This window comes from Poecilia latipinna, unplaced genomic scaffold (genome assembly GCF_001443285.1).
Source record: "Poecilia latipinna isolate Pla-1442-1.1 unplaced genomic scaffold, P_latipinna-1.0 Scaffold104, whole genome shotgun sequence".
In the NCBI taxonomy this organism is placed as follows: Eukaryota; Metazoa; Chordata; class Actinopteri; order Cyprinodontiformes; family Poeciliidae; genus Poecilia; species Poecilia latipinna.
The window spans coordinates 145596-169699 of NW_015112720.1; the positions used below are offsets into that span (position 1 = coordinate 145596).

The window sequence follows — 24104 nt, forward strand, 5'->3', positions numbered from 1 at the left end:
CAAGGTGACCCTGTTGCCCGGGGGCCTGTGAACAAGCACAATAGAGGCCTCTCATCCTGCGCACACCCAGCCGGCTGTGTTGGGCCGATGATGGGCGGAGGGTGTGTTGTGTGCGTGCGTGAATGTGTGTGTGTGTGTGTGTGTGCGTGCGGCATCACAACACCCCTCTATTGCAGCTTTAAAGCCTCATTCAGGAAGCCCCCTGAGATAACTCCTTTCACACCCCGCACAGACGGAGCAAAATCCCCGCTTCGAACCCAGAGTCACGCAGTCAACAGATGGAGCGGCTATTGAGTGAAGGATCGCGCCGGCAGAGGCGGCTCCCCATCCATCCCCGCTGGAAACAATGGGGCAGCAGGTCAAGAGTGCTGTCTCCAGGAGGAGGGGGTCAGGCAGGAGGTGGCGCTGGGGGGGGTTACTGCTTTGAAAGAAAGTCAAGCTATGTGAGCACTTTGAAAAGCAGAGGAACTGAGAGAAATGTTTTCTTTCGGATGCTGGACGCAGGGGAGGAGGTCGGTGGCTGCATGTGAGGCGCTCCGGCTGGTTGCCGAGGATTGAGATCATGTGGAGGAAGAAGGTTGGAGGGGCAGGAGGGAGTGAATCTGGGACAGCAATGTTTGTATTCAAACTGCAAACAAGCATAAAAAGATACCCCTGTGCACACACACATCTGACAGTATCACAGTTGGGCGCACATTTCAAGCTGCGGAACGCAAAAAATAAAAAATAAAAATACGTAAGGGGCTGGAAACTATTTAGAAAATTCTAATAAGATTTGAGAGACAGATGCCTACTATTTAATCATACAGACTATTTAAACTATTGGAGATGTAACAATGTAACTATACATCCAGCTCAAGTTGTAGCAATATTTTCTGGAAAACTACAAATCGAAAAATTTCTCCCCAGTATACCAGTAAGAGTTTCGCAGTGTTCTAGACCAGTCCCAAAAGTGGAACAAACAGAAACAAAGAGCTGAATCAGTCAGTAAATAATAAAAATATGACATAAAAATGTCCCTGATCTGGTTTGTGGGTTCAGTGAGAAATCCCAACCCATGGCTACCCTCTTAGAAAACAGTCTACTCCAGTGCAGGTGTGACTGGTCCATGTCTTTTTATGCTTGTCACGTTGTAAAATGCGATGCACAGGTGTATTGGTTTACTGTCCCCATGGTATGAGTGTTTGTGTGCGTGGTTGCTTTGACCTGCGTGATTGTGTGTTGCCGTGATGGACTCGAGACCTGTGCAGGTTGCACCACGCCTCTCGCCTAATGACTGCTGCACACGAGCAGCAGAGCGCCCTGCGACCCTGCACAGGTAAGCAGGTAGACGACAGATGGATGTATGGATGGAAGTATAGCAGTAAGGTGAATCAAATCCCAAAGATCAACTGAAAATCATCATATCTTTACATTTTCACAAGCAGAATAATTAAGTTAAATAATTACACTATTTTAAAATCATTTCTCCTGAGTGAATAATTGTCCAGTTCAGCCTTGGTGTTTTTGACTACTTTATGTCTAAGTTCAGTCAACTTCATTGTCAAATGTTCTAATTTGAATAACTTGTCAGGGCCCTGCAGGAACCCTGCATAATAAAAATAATGGCAACCGTAAAAGAGATGGTCATAAGAACATCTTACACTTACTTCACCAGACGAACTCCCTTCCTGGATAGCGCTCAGTGAGACAGGCTTTAATTTGATGTGAAATATATTTGTAACATAGCACAAAAGAGGTCTTGTTACACCCCTATAAAGGCACAGAATTAACAGCCTCCCGTTACCTTGGGCAGCTCAATAATTCCCCTAAAGTCTGCATTACTATGACATTAGATTGGTCTGATTTTCTTACTTGCTAATTGATTTTTGTGAGTTTCTTCTCAAAATGAAAAAGCAGCTCCAGACCACAGATATCTATGAATAGCTCTGCGCTCAGCCATTCATGTGTGAGGACGTGCACCAGGCCATAACCGCACAGATGATCGCAAAGCAGTCGTACCTCGCTCTGGGGGAAAGTATATCCATTTCCATTGACCAGCACTGCTGCTATCATGTGGCTCTGACCTGGGAGTCTATTAGTCATCTAGTTTGCCCTGCCTCACTGGGTTTCCATGACCGGAGTGGAGACAAAAAGACTTGAGGGTGGTATTCGGTGATCCCAGCGTTTCTCGTATGCCATAAACATTCCTGTGTGCGAGATGCCAAATACTCCTGCCACATGTTCCTCATCCCAGAGAGATTTGGTTTATGGGGCTATTTTGCACAGGAAGGCACTCATTACGGAGCGGAGGGTGTCAGAAGCCCTGCAGCTACTCTCCATTTACAACCACTTGACAAGAAAGTCTCACAAAAAGACTTCCTACCACAAATAACACATAATTAAACACAAAAGCCGGGTTGATGAAATCAGAGTGGAGTATGGCTTTTCAAGGTGGAATGGCTGGAAAAAAAAACACAAAAAAAACTTGTCAAGGACAGCATTATTTCTCTCTAAATAAACTGTCAGCTAAGCACAAAGCACAAAAGCTTATTCTACCTTCTATAGGTCACATCAAAATACATCAATGGCTTGCCATTTCAGAATATACTGCTGTTATGCTATTTGAGGCCAGAATTGAAGAAAATAAAGCCCATTCCAACCACGCTCAGAAGAGATCAATAAGCACATACAAAAAAGAAAAGGGCCATAAACACAGAAGCTTTTATTCAGAGTGCCACAGCACTGATAAAAGCACAAAATACACCTGGAGAGTCAAAGCTGAGAGCGGCAGAGGACAACAGAGCCCACGCAGCTATCAGGAGGGGCAAGAGAGTCCTGGCAATATTAAGACCTCAACAACACAGCAGCTAATAAATTCCTAATATTGTTGGTTTTAAGAAGCCTTTCCCTTCCACAATGAGACCTGATTCAACCCTGGCCGTTGCTTTTTTTCCCCCTTTCTTTTTTCCCCTTTTCAGTGTAGTCTCACAAGGTCCTCGGCTTTAAGCAAACAATGCTGCTGGGCGGCAGCCCTTATTTAAAAGATTAATAGGATGCTGTCTTGGCAAAGAAGCAATCAGCGAGGTTTCTGTGACAGCAGAAAACATGTGAAAACAAGGCAAAGAGGAGAGACCATTGTCCCGGTTACCAACTGCCTGCCGCGGCTCAATTGAGATAGCTGCTGCTTTCCAGCCCCGCCGTCAATCATGGCGGCAAGCGTCAATGGGGGAAATTTAAATGATAAAACGATAAGTCATGAGCAGGCGATTTTGCTGTCAAAAACTGGACGGGGACTGTTTAAAATGACTTTGTGCAGAGATTTCACCACAGCCAGATGGAATTTGGGTTTGAAGGCATTTCCTCTCCATCGTGACAGAATGTGCAATCACAAGGGGCGTAACGATGTTAAATATCCACGATATTTCTTCGCAAAGCACTATCTGTCTGCAGTTAGCAGGTGAGTAAGTGTAGGTTATCATTATTGGGCCCCAATGTGGGATTGTGTGATTTAAACTCACAATTCTGTTCAGTGTCTGTCCATGTCTGAGAGTCGTATTTTGAAGTAAGAAAGGAAGTGACTCTTGAATTGCTGTTTTAAGTTGACAGAGAGGACTGAAGAAAGTCCTGCTACATAAGGAGTAAAGAAGCCTCCATCACATCTCAGTTGTTTGAGCAGCAGTATCTTTGGCAATGAGGTAGAAAAGGAAAATCTTCTTCGTATGCTAGAAGCTAAAAGTGATATTGACAGCACTGCATGATAAAATAAAGTAAAATACTCCGTCTTGGTACAGCTGAAAACTTAATACCACACTCTTGATCTCGCAAAAAAATATATATCCAGTGCTGCAACGCATCAAAAGCAAAACGCAAACAATAAGCATGCAAAGGGACTCGACGTTCCACAAAATGTGCTTTTTCTCACATTTAGACCACTGTCCAATAAACCAGCAAACGACTGTACAACAGCAGCTTCAATTTTGTCCAGACAGCAAGAAGTGAACCAGATGCTAAGCTAAGTGCTGCAGCTAACAGCCAGCTAAAAATGTGCTTAAAAGTTCTTTGCGTCTCGTCTGTCACATTGTGACCATTTCTTCTTCCAGAGAGCGTCCAAAATGCTGCAGATAATTGGTGGAAAGGCAGAAGAACTTTTTGTTATTGAGTGTTACTGGTCAGGTGATGAACTGACAAAGAAACAGGGCATTTCAAGAACTTTTAATTTCTCTTTTTGCAGAATAGTTTTCAAGCAACATCTCATTTTATTAAATGTTGGGCGTCATCTCGTCTTGTTCTGGGTGTTCCTTTCAATCCCTGTTTACAACTGGCATCATGGATATATAAGAGAACGCTGACTAAAAGACAAGTTTAAGATACTTGAATGCCAAACCATTTTCTCGGCTCCAGTAAACAGGATCCATCACATTTCGCCCGCAGTCTGAATGAATATGCAGCTGTCTGCGTGTCTGAGAGGCCCAGTTATCAATTGCTTTAATGGTTCCATCCATAAAGACGCTTAGGAACGATTCTAACATGTTCAGGGGGCAAACTTTAATCTCCCCCATGTTTGCGGAAAACATTCCTCAGTTAAACAACAACCATTAATGATGAGGTCCAACACCCATTTAAAGGAACTCTGTTACTCGTCGTTCTGTCCCCCTCACATCTGTCTAATATCTCTGCTGCTATCAAATGAAGCCAAAAACTGCCAGCAAAAGTATCTTTAAAAAATGCATGACAGAAAGTAATGACAGCCGCAGAGAAGATGACAGAGTGGGGAAAAACACAAGTGAGCTGCTGAGGAAGTAAGAGAAAAACACTAAACAGCTGCTTCTTCTCCCCCCCCCAAACTCTGTTCCCTTTGTTTTTCCCCAGGAGAGAGTCCCATGTGATCTGCCTGATCCTGGTTTGTGGCTGACAGAGGGGACCGCAGCTCTGCTCATCTCCCCACTCACATGGCTCCGTGCCCCTCCGCCGCCTGCCTCAGCATCACTCCGCTGCCAGGAGGGGGGGAGTGCGGTGGGGGGGGCGAGGGGAGGGAGGGGCGGAGAGGGGTGGGCTGCAATAAGGAGAGACTCTCCCAGTAGGTTCTCGTCAGTTCCAGGCCATTGCACCTTGCTCGCTGGGACTTTGTTTACACACACGTGCACACACATCCATGCAGAGGCAGATGACTATTAATGGATGCGATAATGGGTTGTGTTCTTTGTCTCCCCATCCCCCCCCCCACACACACAGTCAAATGTTTTGTCTTTAAGAACGACTGTGACAACGTGACTGGCAGTTCGAGGCCCCGCAGAGCTTATTAAGGTGGCACAGGAGCAGATAACTCTCAATCAAAAGCCAGCGATACGGTTGATGTGGTCAGTGGTAATGTGCAGCCAAAAGGTCTGACATACTTCTTCGGTCTTTGGGGACGAGCAGAGAACGGCAGGCTGCCCTTGTGCGTTCAGTCTCTACAGATGTTGCCTTGGAGAGTGGCTGACTAGTTGGCTGCCGTGACAGCTGGACAGCTGTTCTTATAGACGCAGCCACAGAAGCATGCAACAGAAGTGTGTGTGTGTGTGTGTGCATGTTTATTTTATCCGTCTGAAGTTCCCAGGACGTGCAAAGCTGTCAATTTTACCAATGGTGCATGAGTCGGGATGAGGGAAGATGGCACTGAACAGGATATGGAGAGAGAGAGCACAGATGGGCACAAATCAGACACGGCTGATGTTCTTTAAAGAGATCGCTTGGATTATTTATTTATTTATTTTTTTTTGTGAAGTTATTGTCAGTAATAGTTATCCTAACTGTAGAAGAAAGCTGTCACAGCGTAATATTTGAAGCAAAGGTTAATATGGTTTTCAGGCCAGAACTAGCCATAGTTAAGCTCGCCACTGGAGTTTGAGGTGATCCCTGCTTTGGTACTGAAACTCGTTCATCCACAGCAGAGCAGAGCACGAAAGAAGCAAGCAGATCCAGGTTATTTTAAAGATGCAAAGCTGCAAGTCCTATCAAGCTAAAATAATGTGTTTATCTTGTGGTTAAAAAACAAAGAAAAGAAAAAAAACACCAACAGACGTAAACCTGCAAGTGGCACAGAAACGAAGGGAATCAGCAGCAGAGAGAAGCGTGTGATAAGAGATACTGTAACGCAGTGAGCAGTGAGCCTGCAACAAATCTCTGCTTCCACACTGACTGCTTGCTTTCTGCTCAGTTGTGCGCTGTGGTCAAAGTTCAGCAAATTTCAGCTTTGACCACAGCTCAGCGCCGGCTCCGTCAAGTTGGACGCAGCTCCACGGCGATGTGGGCGCAGAGCAAATCTGTTGTGTGCAACACAAATGAAAGACTTCCAGAATGTTCCGCTTTGACAGATAGTCAGAGGAGAAATCCTATTTTAGCTGGTTATTTAGCTGATATCTCAAGATATAAACATTTTCAGCTTGAGTCGATTTAAATTGTTATAAGCAGCTAACATTGAGGCAAATGTCTGTGTTGCTTTTAGCTGTCCTGCTTGCTTTTCAACAAACTGACTGTTGTGTCATTTCTACTAGAGGTGAGGAAGCTGCTAGTGATAGCTGCTGTGACTTTTTAGCAAAAATGTGTTATATTCTCCATGAAATCTTTGTCATGCTGAGATATTTTCTCTCTTTAAAACAAACTAATCCAAAAATAAAGATGCACTATTTTGCCCTTTTCTTGTCAATTGCAAATGCCTGTTGATCTGCTAATTCTCATTTTGGCTATTTTTTTTTTTTTTTTCAACTAAAGACAAGACAGAAAAGTTCTGCAGTTTTGAAACCAACAAAAAGGAGGTATTATTCTCATCTTATGCCCCTAACCTTTAGCTGATTAATATAAGACTCAAAAAGGTGTGTTAAAGTATGTGCTGTTGGTCGGTGTGCTAAGCAACCCCAAAATAGTCAAAGATTGTAGTTTTGATGCGAACTGAACAGAAAAAAAGTTGAAAATTTTCAGCGTTCGACACACTGATCACACAAAATGTTCTGATTTTGATCCCAGCTTGATTAGTTGGTGCATTTTTTTAATTAAATGCAATAAACAACGGCAAAACTCCAGCATAGATTAGAGGCAAGGGGATCGCCAGTTGGAATAAAAAGGCACAGAAAAGCTGAAAAGCAGCTGAAATGCTTAGAAACACTCCACAGCATTAAACACTTTCACCTGCTGAATAAACAAATCACGAGTCTAACAACCTGGAGAGATGCCAGTCACTCGTGCCAAAACTCAAATGTGTCCTAAGCGAGTCAGCCTATTCATTATGCCACAAAAGGTCAGCAATTTGTTCAACTCAATAAAAATGTTAATAAACCTAAGAGCTCGCAAGAAACTGCGCTCACAGGCCTCTGGTCGGCCATCAAAAAAATCATGGATATGTGACTGTGAATGTTTGTGCATCTGTTTGAGCGCAGTGCCGCCGCTGCAGCATTACACAGGTCAAAGGTTGTAGTGCTGCAGCTATCTGACTGGAAATAGAGCTGTGGCCTGGTCATAATCCTGGTCAAACTCCACCAACAGAGCAGATATAAACACACACAAGCATCAATCTGCCACTAGCACAAGTCAGTAGAGTGAGTTGATAAGTGCCACCTCTGACTCAAACTCTCATCAATCCCTGCTATAAAAAAAAAAAAAACAAGACAGTTTCATAATTATTTATGAAATCTTTTACAGGAAAAAGAAAAGATGATTGCTGTGGATGGAAGTCTGGAAGTGGGTGGGGGTGGGTCATTGCTAAGCAACCAGTCATTATCCTCCATAGTGGAGCGAGGTGACCGGCCATCCGTCTAAACTCCAGCGGCTCGCCTGGCTTCTGTAAACCCCCCACCGCCGCCGCCTCCCTTCTTCACTCTGCCACTCTCTCTCTCCCTCTTCCTCGTTCCCTTCAGCCGTCTCCCCGTCCGAATACAAACAGAGATAAAGAACGCTGCAATCGCTCTTGACACACAAATAGGTTAACACAATAAAGCCGGCTTTGCTTGGCTCACTCGAGGGAGGAAAGCAATTCCAGCAGCAGGCAGGAGGTAATAAAACAGGGCTGGGAGTGTGTGTGTGTGTGCGTGCGCGTGCATGTGTGTGTCCATACATGTCCTCATGTCAACATTTCTATGTTTTTGTGTGAGAGTGGAAACAGGCACACTGAAGCTCCTTGCCCCGGAGGCCTAATATCCCATGGATTTTCAACCCTATCCCGATACAAACAATAACACGGGAGAAAATGACGGAAATTCCAGAATGCTCTTCCATTTAGAAAGAGAAAATGGTGCTTTTATATTAACAATATATCCGACCCGCTTGAACCTTATGCATACGCATGAATATATCCCTATGGGTCACATGCCCGCTCTGTTGTAAATGGTCTCCAGCATGGTTAAAATTCATAAAAAGAATGAGTTTTATCTGTGCATGCCTTGCTTTACTTTCCCTCATGCGGCTGCCAAGCCCGGCAATAAATGATAAAAATCTCCAGAGTTTTATTAAATCGTCCCACATTCACAATGAAATCGGGAGAGGAGCAAAAAAAATAATAATAAAAAAATAAAAAAATATGGCGAGGTGGCTTTTGCAATTACAGCTCCGGACCAGACAACATTGTTTTCTCCAGTCAGTGGAAATTTCATTACCTTACAGCAATGGCCACACAATTGGGTAATAGCCTCTTTTTGTCACAGACACAAACTGTCTGCGGGAGGTGTGACACCCCATAAGCGTTATCCATTTGCAACAAAATGCATCGAGCTGTCGCGGTCCAGATACTGGTCAGCATAATGCGCCCCGTTACTCAGCAATACGCAGGAAGTGTTAGACTAAAGCAGTGGTCAAAGGATGGTTCCTGAAACGACGGTGGTGTAATGAATAGCATCAAACCTTGACGCATCCGTGCAGCAGAAAGCTCTGTCCTGAGGCGCTGAATGTGGAGCTGGTCAATAATTACAGAAAGGGTTGGTACATTTACCTGCAGGAGGGCTGAAGTATTAAGAAACCCCAATTAATACATCACATTTTAATTAAACAGTTTTTCCCCACATCTACCAGCAGAAAAAAAAAAAAAAAAGAATCAGATGGAAAACTGACTTGACAAAAGCAAAGGAGAGTTGAACGTTATCGATCAGTCTTAGATCTTTTATTGTGTAAACACTGATGACCACAAAGCAAGGAACTAGAAACTAAACATTACACTGAGACATGCGACTAATTGATGTGCAAGTTAAAGTTCAGTCTTTGTCAGCTTGGATGATATAACAACTCGGCCTGTTACACCATCGTCCACGTTCTGTAAAGTCCTTGAGTATCTAAACATTTATGGCACTGATGAGCAGAAAATGTACAAATTGACGACCATTTCATTCAATTTTCCTCACAGATTACAAAACATAATATATGTCAGACTTTCTGAAAACAAATGATCCACATGATGTGTTTGTGAAAGCCCCAGACTTAAGACCATCTGATCTCCTGTCAGCAACAGCAGCTGAAAACAGAGTTGGTTTGGGGCGTCATTTATTAAGACCACCAAACAATATTCACAGTGCACTTGATTTCACTCAAAGGTAGAAGTTTGCAAATATATATGATTTTACATGTGAGAAAAGCAGGGGGATTTGTTAGCAGAAGCTAGCTGCTTTTAGCAATATGATGCAATGACAGCCTATTTTTATTCCCATTTGTATGGGTTTGTACACTGAAGGAACATGCTAACAAATAGTGGTGAAAGAGATCTTAGTATTTCACTGGTTTAATGAGACACAAACCGAAGGATTAATAAATAGCTTATTCATACAACTTTCTCTTTGTTTTATGTGTGTGGAGGCCATATTGGATGCTACACTCTGGGCTGTTTGGCAAACCCCGACTTTTCCCATCAGAATTTTGACTTCAGGGGTTATTCTTATTGGATCCGAAACTTGGAAGATCTGACTTCCGATTCCAAATAGAATACTTTATATGACCAACAATGTTCAGAAAAATTAGTCAGAAATGGCATTTATGGAGTAAGGTGGAAATAACGAGGAGCACAGACCTATGCAGCACACTGACCCCAAATTTGTTCAATTTAAAAGGTCAATATCTTTTACATTTTTTGATTTGTTTAGATTTTTTGAAATCATGCTGTTAAAAAACAAACAAAAAACATAGACTCTGGTTTTCAAAATATTATATTGGTTTTTGGACTTGATGATCAATGCCAATGCAGTTTTCTTGTCTGATTCAGAGAGGGGTTTGTGCTGAGGTGACACTGATATATCAACCAAATAACAAAGTACTGAGGTCAAAGAATCGCTAGCACCAAACTAGCACCAGATAATGTAGGAAAAACATCAGAGATCTTCAAGCCACCATGTGGACAATAACTGTGATGAAGAAACAGTAATATTTAATCATTAACTCATCTTTAAGTAGCAAACTCATTAAGAAGGCAGTTGAGCAAAAGTGTCCATTATTTTTCTTTGTTTTTACCAGTTTCCGTCCTTCAACCAGGTAATAAGACAGCAGCAATGTGAAATGGTGGCCATTGTCGACAGGGAATAAATTACCAAAGCATGAAGAGAAAACATCTTATCTGGCTGATGTATTTCCTGCTTCTGCAGAAAGCTACAAAGCCCAAGGGAGCGCAGTCAACCAAAATGCAGAGAGATGGAGATTAGCATGATGTGCAGTTCCTTGTTCCATTAAAGTTTGATCTTCCTCAATAGCCGAGGAGAATCAGATATCTCCCATTCAAGATTAAAGTACGCCAGCATAGAGGGGGGAAGATTAATCAGAGGCCTGTGTGAGATAAAAACAGCCTTGCTTCTGGCATGGAAAACAGTAGCAATAAAGAGTTCAGCTGATAATGTGAAACATGGTGAGCCACAATAGCAAATCAAACAGCATGTGCGGGCCTCCAAAAAACAAATCAAAGCACAGACTAACACCACAGTGCAGCGGCTGGAGGAGTGCAGCAGGGGCTGATCTGATTGCAGCCCAGGCCTTCATTTTATTACTGGTTAAGGTTGAAGAGGGCAAGCTGTGGATTTTTTTTCCCATGTTGCTCTGTCGCCAGCCTCTCATTCCCTCTCCTCCTCTTCTCCTTGAGATCAATGGCGCTGGGGTGATTTCACAGCAGCCTGCATTGTCACCCAGAACAAATCAATGTGACCATGAGGAAGGCAAGAGCGGCATTGTTTTTAAGGGGAGCAAATTCGCTGTTGGAGAGCTTGTCAGATTTGCTTTATTCTCTCTCTTCCCCCCAAGAAGTCTTTGGAAGAAGCAAGCATAGCCTCACTTTTCAGGCTGAGTTATGGAACAAACTATAAACTGCACGGTAGTCACGGCAGTGTACTCATTAACCACACACACAAAAAAAGAGAAAACGTCTGCTGGCTGTATTTCATATCTGCGAGGGCACCCTTGAGGAAGAAAAATGGACAAGCGGGCCCTAACCTTACCAAATGAAAGGCTATACATTAACCTCGGAGTCTGGTGAGATGTGACTCCATTCAGGTTTACAGGGGAGGAATGCTGCTGTCTGTCATGCGCTAACTGGCTGCAGATAACCCTCCTGAGGATCAGCCAAGGTCTCATGAGCAGAGTATTGGTCAGCTAATCCCTGGAGATTGGTCAAAACAACAGGAAATCAGACTCCCAATGGGCACACAATGGATAACGTATGATCCTCTGGAAAAATAGTCGTACTTCTTATACTTTCCAACATTTGGTATTGTTACAGTCACAAACATAAATGTATATTTTCATATAGTTCTTGTGTGCAACTGAACTGTAGCATAGCATTAGAGAGCAAGTAGCAACACAAAGAAAAGCCTGGGACAAAGTTGTGTCGAAGTTTAAAGCAGGGTTAGGTTATAAAACAGTATATCTGACAGAGCATTGTTCAATTTATCATCTGAAAATGGAATCGGTGTGGCAGAACAGCAAACCTTACAAGAAATGCCTCTGCACCTGAACTGATAGTCTGGACAGCCAAGAGGCCCGTGCCAACTGGTCAAACGGGTGGAGCTAAATTCAAGAAAATCCAGGATTAAAATATGGTTGAGAGGAAAACTCAATAAAATACATTTACATTAGTGATTGTAAAGTGAAAAATGTATAAGAAAAAAAAAGTTCAAGGGGTGTCGGTACTTTTGTAAGACTTTCTATACAACGTTCCAGACAATCAGGAGAGCATCTAGGAACATCTGAGGTGAGTATTTAAATGTTAGTGCCAAAGGTTCTTTTTCTGAAACAAGATGTTTCAATGTCTTTGTCCACTCAGTCACACACAAGTCATCATGATTGTAACCCAGTTTTATGGTACGTCTGTGATGGTTTGTATTCAGCATTGTTGATAAAAAGTCTAAGGTAACCGGTTCTCTTCATGCCCACTTTGCCCCGTTCAGAACCAGAAGTTTTATCTGACGGCTAAGAACAGCCCATATGACTCAGTGCAGTTAGAGACAGTGAGGAACAAAAGTTTAGTGCTAAATAATTTGCATTATAGTGCAAAAAAAAAAGCAGCATTTACTACTACCTGCAACAACCTAATGGCATTTAAAAAATACATAGATCAAGCTGGAGACCAAACGTCTTTTTCACTTGTGTTCATTCACACCGACACTCTGAAAGTCATGGTTTCTTCTCAGCAGTCCCTTGCATGTGATGCTTCTGTTTTATGCTCTGTTGCCACATCCCAGGCACTAATGTGCAACGGTATCAAATCGTGCAAAATTGAAATGCACAAAAAAGGGCATGTCTCTTTTTGTTTGGCTGCATGATAAAAAAAAAACAAGGATTGTAGACGTTTGATATGAAACGCTTTGATCAGATGGCTAATGAGGCACTGTTGACATTGCTTTGAGTGAAACATCTTGTTTGTTCTTTTGAGCGGTGTTTATATTTTACAGGTAAGAAACAATCTGCTGGCCTATGAAATCAACTTACATAAGAGCAAACTATTTACTTTCATGTACAGAAGAAACATAATCGTAGAAAGTACGATTTTCTACAAAAAAAAAAACAAAATCCATGCAAAGATAGACAATGTAAGACTGGACATAAGGTAGATCTTGAGTCTCTCCAGCTCTCAGACACACACACACACACACACACACACGTCTGCATCCACCATTCCAGTCATCGTAAGTGCCAAAATGAGTTTTACTGCCTCTGGGAAGGTGTTGAGACAATCAAACCATGCAGGGATTAAAAAAGATTAATACACAGCACAGGAAATTAAACTTCAGCAACTTTAACGATATTCATGAGAGCAGCTCACTTATTCCCATCAGGCAGGCACTTTTAATAAGCAAAGAATACGGTAAGGAGCCCAAAAGCTATCAATCAATCAGAGCGATATGCAATTTGAGTTGCTAGAATTGATAAAATGCCAGGCTTCTCTTAGCGTATTGCTTTTTGTTAATGCATTGCGTAAAATATACATCTCGGCCTTCCAGCTGTTGGCAAATTTAATGAGTACAACAGATTGGACTTTACATAAGCACTCTGGGTATTCTCAGTTCTGTCAGTAAGTAAAGGAATGCTGTAGATCTCAGAATTTAGATTGTTAAAAGTAAAATAATTTTACTTTTAGCCAGGAGGTTTCTAAATGGAGGTCGCCGGTTCTATCTGTATTTTTGGTATGACACCCCAAATCAAAAGGACAAAGTAAAGAAATTAATAAAAATTTGGCTGTGAGTCAGTTTACCTATTTGCTACTTTCTACCCCGTTTTATTTTAAAATGTTAACATTTCTCCCCCGTCTTGTTCAGTTTTGCACCACTAGACCAGTTTGTATCCATGTACAAGAACTATTATGTTTGGAATTATTTCCATGAACTATGAAAATGAATGCTCATAAAAATGATACAATCTGACATATGATTTTATGTAGTTGTATACATTGCTGTATTAAAAATTTTGTAGCACCTACTTTTAATTTACCTTTGGTCATTATCCCCTTGTGGGCTAAATCTGAGTCAGTCACTCCTTCACCAACTCTATCTGTCCATTTTCTACCTGTCAACAAACCGTTATGCACCCTTTTACTCCAGCCATGCTGTATTTGTTAACTTTTTTAATTCTAGTTCAGTATTTCACAAATTATAGAGATGATAATAAAACTGGTCAGCTATTATTTTGTAATAACTATGTATTTGATCGTATCACCATTTCTATTAGTGTTGATTGCCGTTTGAGCCAACTAAGAAATATGACAGGTTACGACCTCTCACCAAACAAAAACAACACAAAGCGACCTAATGCTGGTAGTTGATGTTTAGAGGGAGTCATGAAACCCAGATTTACTAGCAGAAACTTTAAGTAGAATATAGAAAACCAGTTTAAATCGTTGGTTGTCAAAGTAGTACAAAAGATGCAAACTGGTGCCAGTTCAGATACCAAACCTTCTGAAGCAGATGTCTTCTTTTTTAGCATATTAAAAAGTCAATATGAAACAAATTAAATGGAAAGTACTCGTGAAAAACACCTGGGAGAAAAGAAGAAAGCGTTTTATGCATAATATATTGTCTGGCAATAGGGTGGCCAACAGAGTGGCGCAAATTTGTAGGGGTGGACACGGTTCCCCACGGGTTCCCCTCTGATGGGGCCACTGGTTTTAACGTATTAAAAGTACCAATCATCCTCCTTTTTAATGAATAAAGAAAGCTACAAAATGAGGAACGCTTTGGAGATATGAAGGTCCAAAAAGGAGATCTAACAGTAAGCCAAAAGACAAAGAGGCAGAAAAAAAAACAACAACTCCAAACTCCGAAAAGATAACTCAGTGACCCAGATATTGAAGCTTACCCCCCCATGCCATTCCATTCTCCCATGCTTTTGTCCAACCATCATGTTGAGTTAAGGCAAGCATTATGCTGGGGAGACTATTTGTTTAGGTGAGGAGCAGCCACAGAGCTAATATGAGCACAATTTGCTCAGCAGGTCATAGGCGCGGAGTGGAGGAAGTAAATGAGGCAGTTCTGTCCCCCCGGGTGCAGCTCCTGTCTCATACATCACTGGATGTTTTATTCAATACAGCCAGGAAGGACTCGATGGCAGGTGCCCTGACTGTGGGGGCGCCGGCCGTCCCTGCTGCTGGTGGTGGAGGAAGATGAGGAGGAGGAGTAAGAGGAGGAGGGGGCCTCTCCATATTACATTCAGTCAGCCGGCCCAATCTGCAGGGCTGCGAGACAGAGCATGACTGGAGCCAGCGAGAGGAAGATCAATTTGGAAGGATGCTTGTACAGTCTAATGATAAAACACACTTGGTGCAGCTTTTTTTTTTTTTTTTTTTTTCCACTGCTCAGTCAGCATAATGTGAAGCTCGTCTCTTTGCAGCGTGAGCAATGAGGCTAAATATTGCAAAGCAACCTCAGCAAGCCGGCGAGGCTCAAAGTTCAGACTCTGACTTTTATTAACTCGCATTTATATTCGAGGAAAGGCGTGAATTTCAGATGCACCTACAATAAGCAGCCCGAGCAGAGGAGGGGAGGCGTCTGCAGGGATGGAGGGTCTCGCTGCAGACACTGAGAGCGTTAAGTGAAAAAGTTTTACACACGGTTCTCTGAGCATTTTATGAATACCCCCGACACAAGCCCCTCCGACACAATTACATGTAAGGGATGATATATGAGTGGGAAAATGTCTAATTGCACCAGACTGTACAGCAGTGACGCACGGGGGCGTATAGACAGATGAAAAATTCGCACCTTTTGCTCTGAGCCGCAATCTCTCCCTTTCTCCCTCTCTCTCTCTCTTTCCCAGCGCCACCGGTGCCCGCGGTGCACTGCCCTCCACAACACGCTTAATTGCTACCCTTACTTGAAAAAAAAAAGCCCCAATATTAAAACATCAAAGCAGTTCCTAAAGCTATTCGGCTCTCTCTAACAACGCTGCGTTTATTGTGGGTCACGTATGGAAACAAAGGCTTTAAATCAGAGACATCCGTGTGTTGCGATCCTTTATCGTAAAAGAATTCATCTAGGCAGGAAAAAAACAACATTCAGACAAGGAGAGAGAGAAAAAAAAAAGCTAAATATACCTACCATAAATTGTTCCTTATCGCAGACTAGAACTCCATGCAATCGTTAAGCAATCTGCCTCATTCTTCTTTGGGCCAAATTAAAAAGGATTCATTCCGCTTCCCCCCAGAAATCCAGCTGCTGCTGCTCCTCTGCAAAGATTCAATGCTGATTAAGTTTATCCTCGTCTTCCAGTGGTATGCAAAAATTAAAGATTCCACAATCTCGCCTTGAGCATGCAAAGTTAATAAGCTTCGCCCCCCTTTTTTTTTTTTCCTCCTCCCTTTTATTAGCTCGACTCGGCTGCCGATAGAATGTGGAGGTTAAGAGCGCAGGTCGGCGGAGTCTCTCAGAAGCGTCCTCGGAAGGATTGCGCACCGAGAAGCGCTTCTCGTTTTTCAGCGCTTAACCTCTGAAAGCAAAGTGAAAAGAAACACTCGCTCTTTTCTGTCGCTTGAGAATACTTCCAAACAATGAAAAACTGGACTGTTTTACGCAGTATTCCAAAAAAAATAAAAAATAATAAAAATCCAGCGTTGTTATTACGCATGGGTCCGTCTCCTTCTTATGAGCAATTTTTAAAAAAAAAAATATAGATTGCAAAAGTAAATGTTTAGGAATATGATTCAGGCAATTATTGTGTTGATATACCCTGAACGAAATCCAGGCAGGGCCAAAAGCAGCAGCCTGGAATATCCTAAACTGATGCAAAAAAGAAAAAAAAAATCCCGGCGATCAGGCTCTGCTCCGTCCGTCACTTTCTCTGAGGGGGTCGGCAGGTTTCTCTCTCTTGGATGCGTTTCCTCCGGATTCAGACGCAGATTTCCACATGCGGTCTTGGAACAACCTCAGTGGCGAAACTCAACCAGCCTCTCTTTGGCGTTTAAACCAAATATAGAAACTGCTCCGTCTGAATAAAGAGCTAGCTGCTTGAGGCAGCTCCGGGGACGCGGTCCTGCCCTTCTGCCGAACCGCCGCGACTGACAATAACCCGGAACGCTGCAGACTGTCAGGCTGTTCAGACCGCCCACCGACCAATCACATAGCTCGGGGAATAGACACATTCCCACGGGCTGGCCAATCACCGGTAATTGAAGGCTGTTACCATAGAGACGCTCCGGCGTCTTAGCGTCTGAAACCACGTTGTTTATATACGCGGAAGATAACAAAAAAGGAGAAGGATTTGACATAAATTGCAGTGGCAGGACGGAGATGGGGATCTTTGATCAACTTATTTTAAGCAAAGCAACGTTTCTGTTCTTATTTAGCTTTCCGGTTGAGGGCTGAAGGCAGCATCCTCTAATGGGACGAACAGAACCCGGCAGGGACCCAAGAGAGTCCGGCAGGCTGTTCTGCTTCGTGGCTGGTCTGTAGGGAGAAATAAAGGTCCTGATGAGATCGGAATGAGATGAGATGTGATTTCTTTCAGCCTAATGGAAGTACTGTTTATGAATTAGTGACTTTAGAGTGTCATTAACAGGTTGAAGTCTCATAATTTAACACTTTAAACATATTTTTAGTGAGAAGTTTATTAAAAGAGGCCATAATAATGACTCTAAAAATTCCATAGGTTTGTGTTATAAATTGAAGCCAGGATGAGTCATTTGAACACTTTTTCCACCTTTAATATGACACACTATGTCTTTGTGAAAACAAACAAACAAAAAAAAAGATAAGATTAAAAATTTGCAAGCTCCAGTGCAAGGTAATGCCTTGTTGACGCTTTTGGTTTGCAGAGAAGTGACATGGGATGGAAAGAATCTTCTTTATACAAAGGCGACAATCAGGAGAGGGGAGGCAAATACAAATCTACCACATCGCAGCCCAGTGAAACAGTGTTCATCAGTTTGAGAAAATATGGGATAGCAGTGACATTACAACAGCCAGATGTTTCTCCAAAACCGACAAAAAGGCAAGACCTTTTCAACAAATAGAGATCAACTGCTACATGTGTAAATATTTCTGGACCATAAATTTTGTATTAGAATCTGCTATGATCTGATGAAACATTGATATTAAAATTAGCATTGACCAGTTGTGGCACAGATAAGTTTAAAGCACAACACTGAAAAAACAACAACATTTTGCTCATATGTTCTGATATATGTTCATATGTTCCAAAAATCTGGTAGCATCCAGATTTTTGGATCAACTTTCTTCCAGTAAAACTTTTTTCTTTTTTCCCCCGGTAGTTTAAATGCTGCATAATTCAAACGCTGATGCACAAAATACCAGCATTAGTGTTGTCATTATTCTATGTATTTTCAAGTTTTTTTGTGTTGTTTACTTTAATTTTCAAGTTCATGGTACTGCATCCAAGCATCGTTTTCTCTGTTGTTGTTTTTTATTTTATTTTTTTACTGACATCAGCTCCAGTAGTTGTTTCATCTAGCTACATCTAGCTTTTAGTGCCACAATAGTGCTACATAAGGATGTTGTTTTATAGCCTAAACCTGCTTTAAACCTCTCCATAACTTTATCCCTGCCCTGTCTGCTGTGTTCCTTGTTCTTAATGATGCCAAATGTTCACTAATGTTCCCTAACAAATCTCTGAGACCTTCACAGAAAAAAAATTGATTTATACTGAGATTATGTTACACACGGAGGCAACTTTTGAAGGAAATACAGATGCGGCGTTGAATTATCCTTAAAGTTCTCAATTATGCACAATTCTGTGTTAGACTATCACATAATCTAAGCAAAATAAAATGAACTGATTATAATGTGGCACAATGTGAAAAGGTTTTGTGGGTATTAATACAGGTCACCTTGCATAAGGAACATGAAACTTTGCAAAGTGCCTGTTTTTGGCTAAATGTCAGTAGAGCAGCAAGGAAGTGAGCAGAGCACCTTGACCGTGGCTCTGCGTTTGTTCCTCGTCTTGGTGGCTGTGGCCTGTGCACACAGACCCTGGGACTCACAAAGCCGGTACAAGCAATCACACATCATGGACTCTCATAATAAGCTGACGCTGGGAAGTGGGTGATGCAGCACTCAGCTTATGCCAGTGCTGATAAGAGCCTGAAAGTATTACCTCGGTCTGGCAGCCCGCTCCAAGAAATCCATCCTGAGCCAGGTCATCAATTCTGCCCTATCTGATTGCTCACCAATCCCTGGCAGCTCGATGTCGTCGTCCTGGCTCCTGCCTTTGAAATTTTCTCTATGACTTGCACTTTCATGCTAGTCCTTTCACAAAAAGAAACAACCACATGCTCTGTGCACGCATAGGTCTTTCATGAGGTCTTGCACCCACATGAGAAATCGCACAAACGGCTGAACGTATGCTCCAGAAGAGAGAAAGTTTCCAGAACAATGGATCGCCTTGCTCAGTAGATCCCTTAAATGTATTAGCTTCAATTACTCTTCCTCTCTGCTGCCTTGGTGCACTTACACATCATGCACTAAAGCCTGTGGAGTTCACCCACATCACCTGCGCTGCACGGCTGCAGCGTCGATCAAACAGATGAACAAATAATTGAAAAATACTAAACTGGAGCTGTGCCGTTCACCACCGAGGCAGCGGCGCAGGCAAATAAGTCGTTTGATTAGCTGATAAGCAGATGACTCAACAAACATTCAAGGCATGTTTACCGTGGTTTGATTAGAGCACGCCCAATATGCAGAAGATTGGACTCAAATATGCTGTGAAAACACTCAGCTGTTCCAATCCCCAAGGCAGCATGAGGGCACATAAAAACAATGAATTATTTATGGGGGAGACTAGTGAAATATCACAGTGGATAATTTTCTGTGGGCTATATTAAATGTAGTCTTCAGAATAATATGTATGTGTCTCTGCATTTCTCAGAAATCATTCCCTCTGACAGACTGCAAAGCCGGATGAATGGAAATAAAATCATGTTTAGATATTTCCCTGCCAGGAAAAACCTATAACTGTTTCACTAAAACACCAAAGGAAAAGCTCATTTACATACTAATTGCGTCTCCTTCTTTCCCAGTAAATATGATCAAAGGATATTCGCTTTGTCTCTGTTTTAGACATTAGCTCTGGCTCAAACTGAAAAGTCTCAATTAAGCCAAGCATTTTGCATGCCTCGTTGGAAAGCGGGTTCACGGTACCAGTAAATTCAGGTTCAGCCTCACCAAAAAAATAAATAAATAAATCACCACGTGGTATTTCTCTGAACTGAGCATCTCATAAATAAAAGCTCCAGCCACAAACATTAGTGTCTGTCTTAGAGCTGAAAGCCTTACGCTGATACAATTTGTTCCTGAAAGTGAACTCAGTTTAATTGAGCAAAGTTGAAGATTCCACAAACAGCAAAGCAACAGCGAGAGAGAAAGAGAGAGAGAGGGGAAGGAAATCGATGGCAACAGAGGCATGGAAAAAAGAGATAGCATTGATTTATCTGCCATTGATTCATGAGGATCGCTGCATTGTGCCCTGCGGGTGAAATGCACGCTGTCTGCCAACTGATGGGGATGAATCTGAAATGGTGTCAAGTGGTTAGAGGACACAGAGGTGGAGGATGAGATCGGCAGGGACTAGACGAGGGTGACTGGGAAGGGAGTGAGCGGGGCGGGCCAAAAAAAGACAAGAAGCATCAACTGAAAGAGAGGAGTAGTAAAAAGGCTCGAGAAGAGAAAGTGATGTTGAGTAAGGATGACACCAGGCTATGCAAAGTTGACTGGAATCAAATTCAGAACAATGTCTGAAACTGAAAAACAAAAAAATCCAACTTAGACTCCTCCAAACGTTTGTTGAGCTTCACAGAGACAACCTTGACAATGTCTTGCGATACCCATACCTCTCGATTCTTTAGAAACTGTGTCAACAGACAAAAACCTCAAAATTCAATCTGTGATTTTACATCATAAACAACTGCAAACTGTGAAAAGGATGCAGGATTTTACAAAGAAAATAAAAAATATATAAAAACAAAGTGTGATTTGTGTGATTACAAAACAAAACTTGAAACACAAAGCACTCCGTTTCCTTTACTGTGATATTTCTAAAGAAATCAAAGTAAAACCAACTTTATTTAGAATCCCCTAGTTAGTAAGGAGAGTCCGCCTGTGTGTATATATCCAGCTGAAGGCCTCAGAAGTTTGGACATAAGTGAAGACCAAGGAACAAAGGAGTAAGATACAAAGATGTGAAGATGTTTAAAGCAGGGTTAGGTCATACTGTACAATAATGCATCTCTGAGAACAAAGCAACTCCAAGCCCACCAGGACAGAATCCACAGCTCAGATGGAAACAAGATAAATGCATGCAACACATCTTGCCTTTACAGAAGTGAAAGAAGAAAGCCAGTGCTGAAAGAAAACATCTTGTTTGCAGTTTGTTGCAATCCATGTAGGAGGGAAGGCAAACATTTGGAAGAAGTTCCTCTGATCCAATGAGTCCTGGTGACACGGTGTTAACGCTGTTGCTTTGCAGTAAGAACGTTCTGAGTTGAAATCCTGTTCTCCCTCATGCATGAGTGGTTCAGGCAGATTTTCAATTGTGTGGCGCATTTTTTGATTTCTTTTTTTTAATTGAACATTTAAATTACTGTCATGGCACTAAAATCAGAAATGCAGCTCTAAATAATAAAACTGATCCCAAGAAGATACTCTGGTTGGATGAATGATTGAACATAAACGCTGACAAAATGTTTACACCGAAATGTTCAAAGACTTGTAAAGACAGCTACAAATAAATTCTGAGGCCAAATTTGTTCTTACAATTATATTATTAATGCACTTTCTACATAGATTTTTCTTCTGCTACCATTTGATTTGCAGAACATGTTTAAAATATAAACTTCAGTGAAAAGAGATTTTCTGAAAATTTGAGTTCCTTCAAGATATCTGGCATTTGAAGGCATAACCCTGGCTTTATAGGCTGCAAATTAGTTCACCTCCCAGTAGGAGATTTACTTGAACGTGGGACATGGTTCAGTCAAAGTACAAAGACATGGTTCAGTCAAAGTCCACAATGAAATTGGAGATCTGTGGAAAGATTTAAAATATGTTTGCAGATGCTCCCAATCCAATCGAATGAAGTTTGAAATATTTGGAAAAGAAGGATAAACAATTACGTTTAACTCACCCCAAAAATTGTGCAGCTGTAACTGGAAGGAAAGGTGATTCTGCAGCTCTCTGAGGTTTATCTAATACACCCGTTACATAAATCCCAACAACACAGATGTAGATGTAAAGTGATAAAATGTGTAGAAAGTTCAAGGTAAACGAATGACGCAGGTGTATAAAAGTCATCGCCTTTCATATCTTCAACTCCTGCATTAAAAGAGGTTCAGGTTTGGGAGGTTTTGACCTCTGCCACACCTGGGCTTGTTAAACCTGACCATGGATCCTCCTCTTCCACATAAAAACTCAAAAACACAAAGGAGCAGCAGGGACCTAAGCTGTTTGAGTTTGCTTCACCTAACTACGACGATTTGGTAAGTGGAAAGCTTTGAAGCAGCGGTTCTTGCATCTAGCTGTCACTACTGTGTGAGAAAATAAAACCGTTCTTAACACCTTTCATGTTGTTTGTCAGCACCTTTGCGGTACCTGCAGCTCCCAGTAGAATATATATATAAAAAAAAAAACAGACACATTTACCAGTTTCCTTGTATTATCAGGTAATACAAAATATGCAGGAAAATACAAATATGTAAGATCAATGCTGCATTTTTCTTTTAATAAAACGGAACAAGGAAGATGTCAGCGTTTGTGCAAAATCTGAACTTTAACATATTAACTTAACTGATACTGCTGATGAGACATCATCTTAAGACGTGCTTAAACAAACGCCATCTCACGCTGAGAGTATTTACACAGCCTTCCTTTGAAAAGCAGCTGGTTTAGGCAGGGCTGTCAGGAACACAGCAATTGCTTCTGTTGTAAGAGTGCTTCACGGGATGGATCTGCTCTTGCTCTTCACGTGTCAATATCATGTTGGTGTTGGTGTCTCAGATTGCTAAAAGTTTAATACGTTTTTTTGTTAAATCTTCTAAAAGAAAAGGACCTAAAGGAAAAAAACAACAACAACAACAACAAAAAAACAGCCAAGTAATTACATGGGATGAGACCTGTAAGTCTAATATTTTATAAATATAGAACATCATTTAGCAGTATGTATTGTAACTCAGATCATTTGTAAGATTCTCTTAGAATATTTCTTACTTCTTAAGTTTCTCACTGCCTTTCTATTTTGCATAATATTATAATAAGTCTCACTGACTATAATAACCACAGTCAAAAGGCTTGAACATATTGAGTTAGTCCAGTTTTGAATCTGACACTGAAGCACACTATTGAACCCACCGTGGACTTTTGACAGGAAAAATAAAACAGGTGATACATCAAATGTTTCACCATTGGGCAGCTAAAATATGATCTGCACTTGTCCAAAGGGACACAACCCTCCATTTCAGACAAGACGGTTTAATTTGTTAAGCAGTAACGTCCATTATAGCTGCAGATGAGTTGAGTCACCTGTCAGCTTAGAAAAGACAACTATTTTAGATGAATTATGCCAGTTTTGTTAAATCAAGCACTCTCTAGGTGTTTGGGTTACTGCCTGAGGATCAAATTGGGTGAGTCAGATGTTAATATGAGCTAATACAATAATGAAATGAAATAGTAAGAACAGGATGTTGTTTAGAGCAGTTTTAATAAGCATCTTTGGGAATCCAACTACAAATGGAGAGCATCAGTTCAGCTGCACACAAGATGTGAGGAGAATGTGCCGACAGTTTACTGATCGCATCTAATCTGAACATGAACAAAGCAGTATGTAGTCATTCACTTCACTCCTGATTGGTCAGGAGCGTTAAACAGATGCTGCAGCTGTAGAAAAGTATGGGGATAAACGGGAAAGAACACTGGCTAATAACATAAAAATTAACTCCAGGAGGATTAGAAAGGTTTTCAGATCATCATGAGAGATTCCCAACTTACCAGAACATGGTTAAGAGAGTCCTAGACAAGCACTGTACATAAACTCTTTAAATGCACAACAGTACTTAGCCCAAAGGTAGAAAAGTACAACTACACGATAAACCAAAACTGGGAATTTATTATTTCATAGGTTCAGATACGTGTGATTGTGATGGATTGAAATTTGTTTTTGTCAGATGCTGATTAGTCTGATTTGGCTGAAGCAGTGGTCAG

At 41.6% G+C, this 24104-nt stretch overlaps 1 protein-coding gene across 1 annotated transcript in view; it reads right to left on the minus strand.

Annotated features, from left to right (window-relative positions):
- fam222aa (family with sequence similarity 222 member Aa) overlaps positions 1 to 16950 on the minus strand; it is a 78023-nt gene extending 61073 nt beyond the window's left edge. Inside the window, exon 1 of the mRNA XM_015027593.1 lies at positions 16002 to 16950. The gene's annotated coding sequence lies outside the window, so the exon portion shown is untranslated. The remainder of the gene's footprint in view (positions 1 to 16001) is intronic.
- Between the last annotated feature and the right edge of the window lie 7154 nt (positions 16951 to 24104).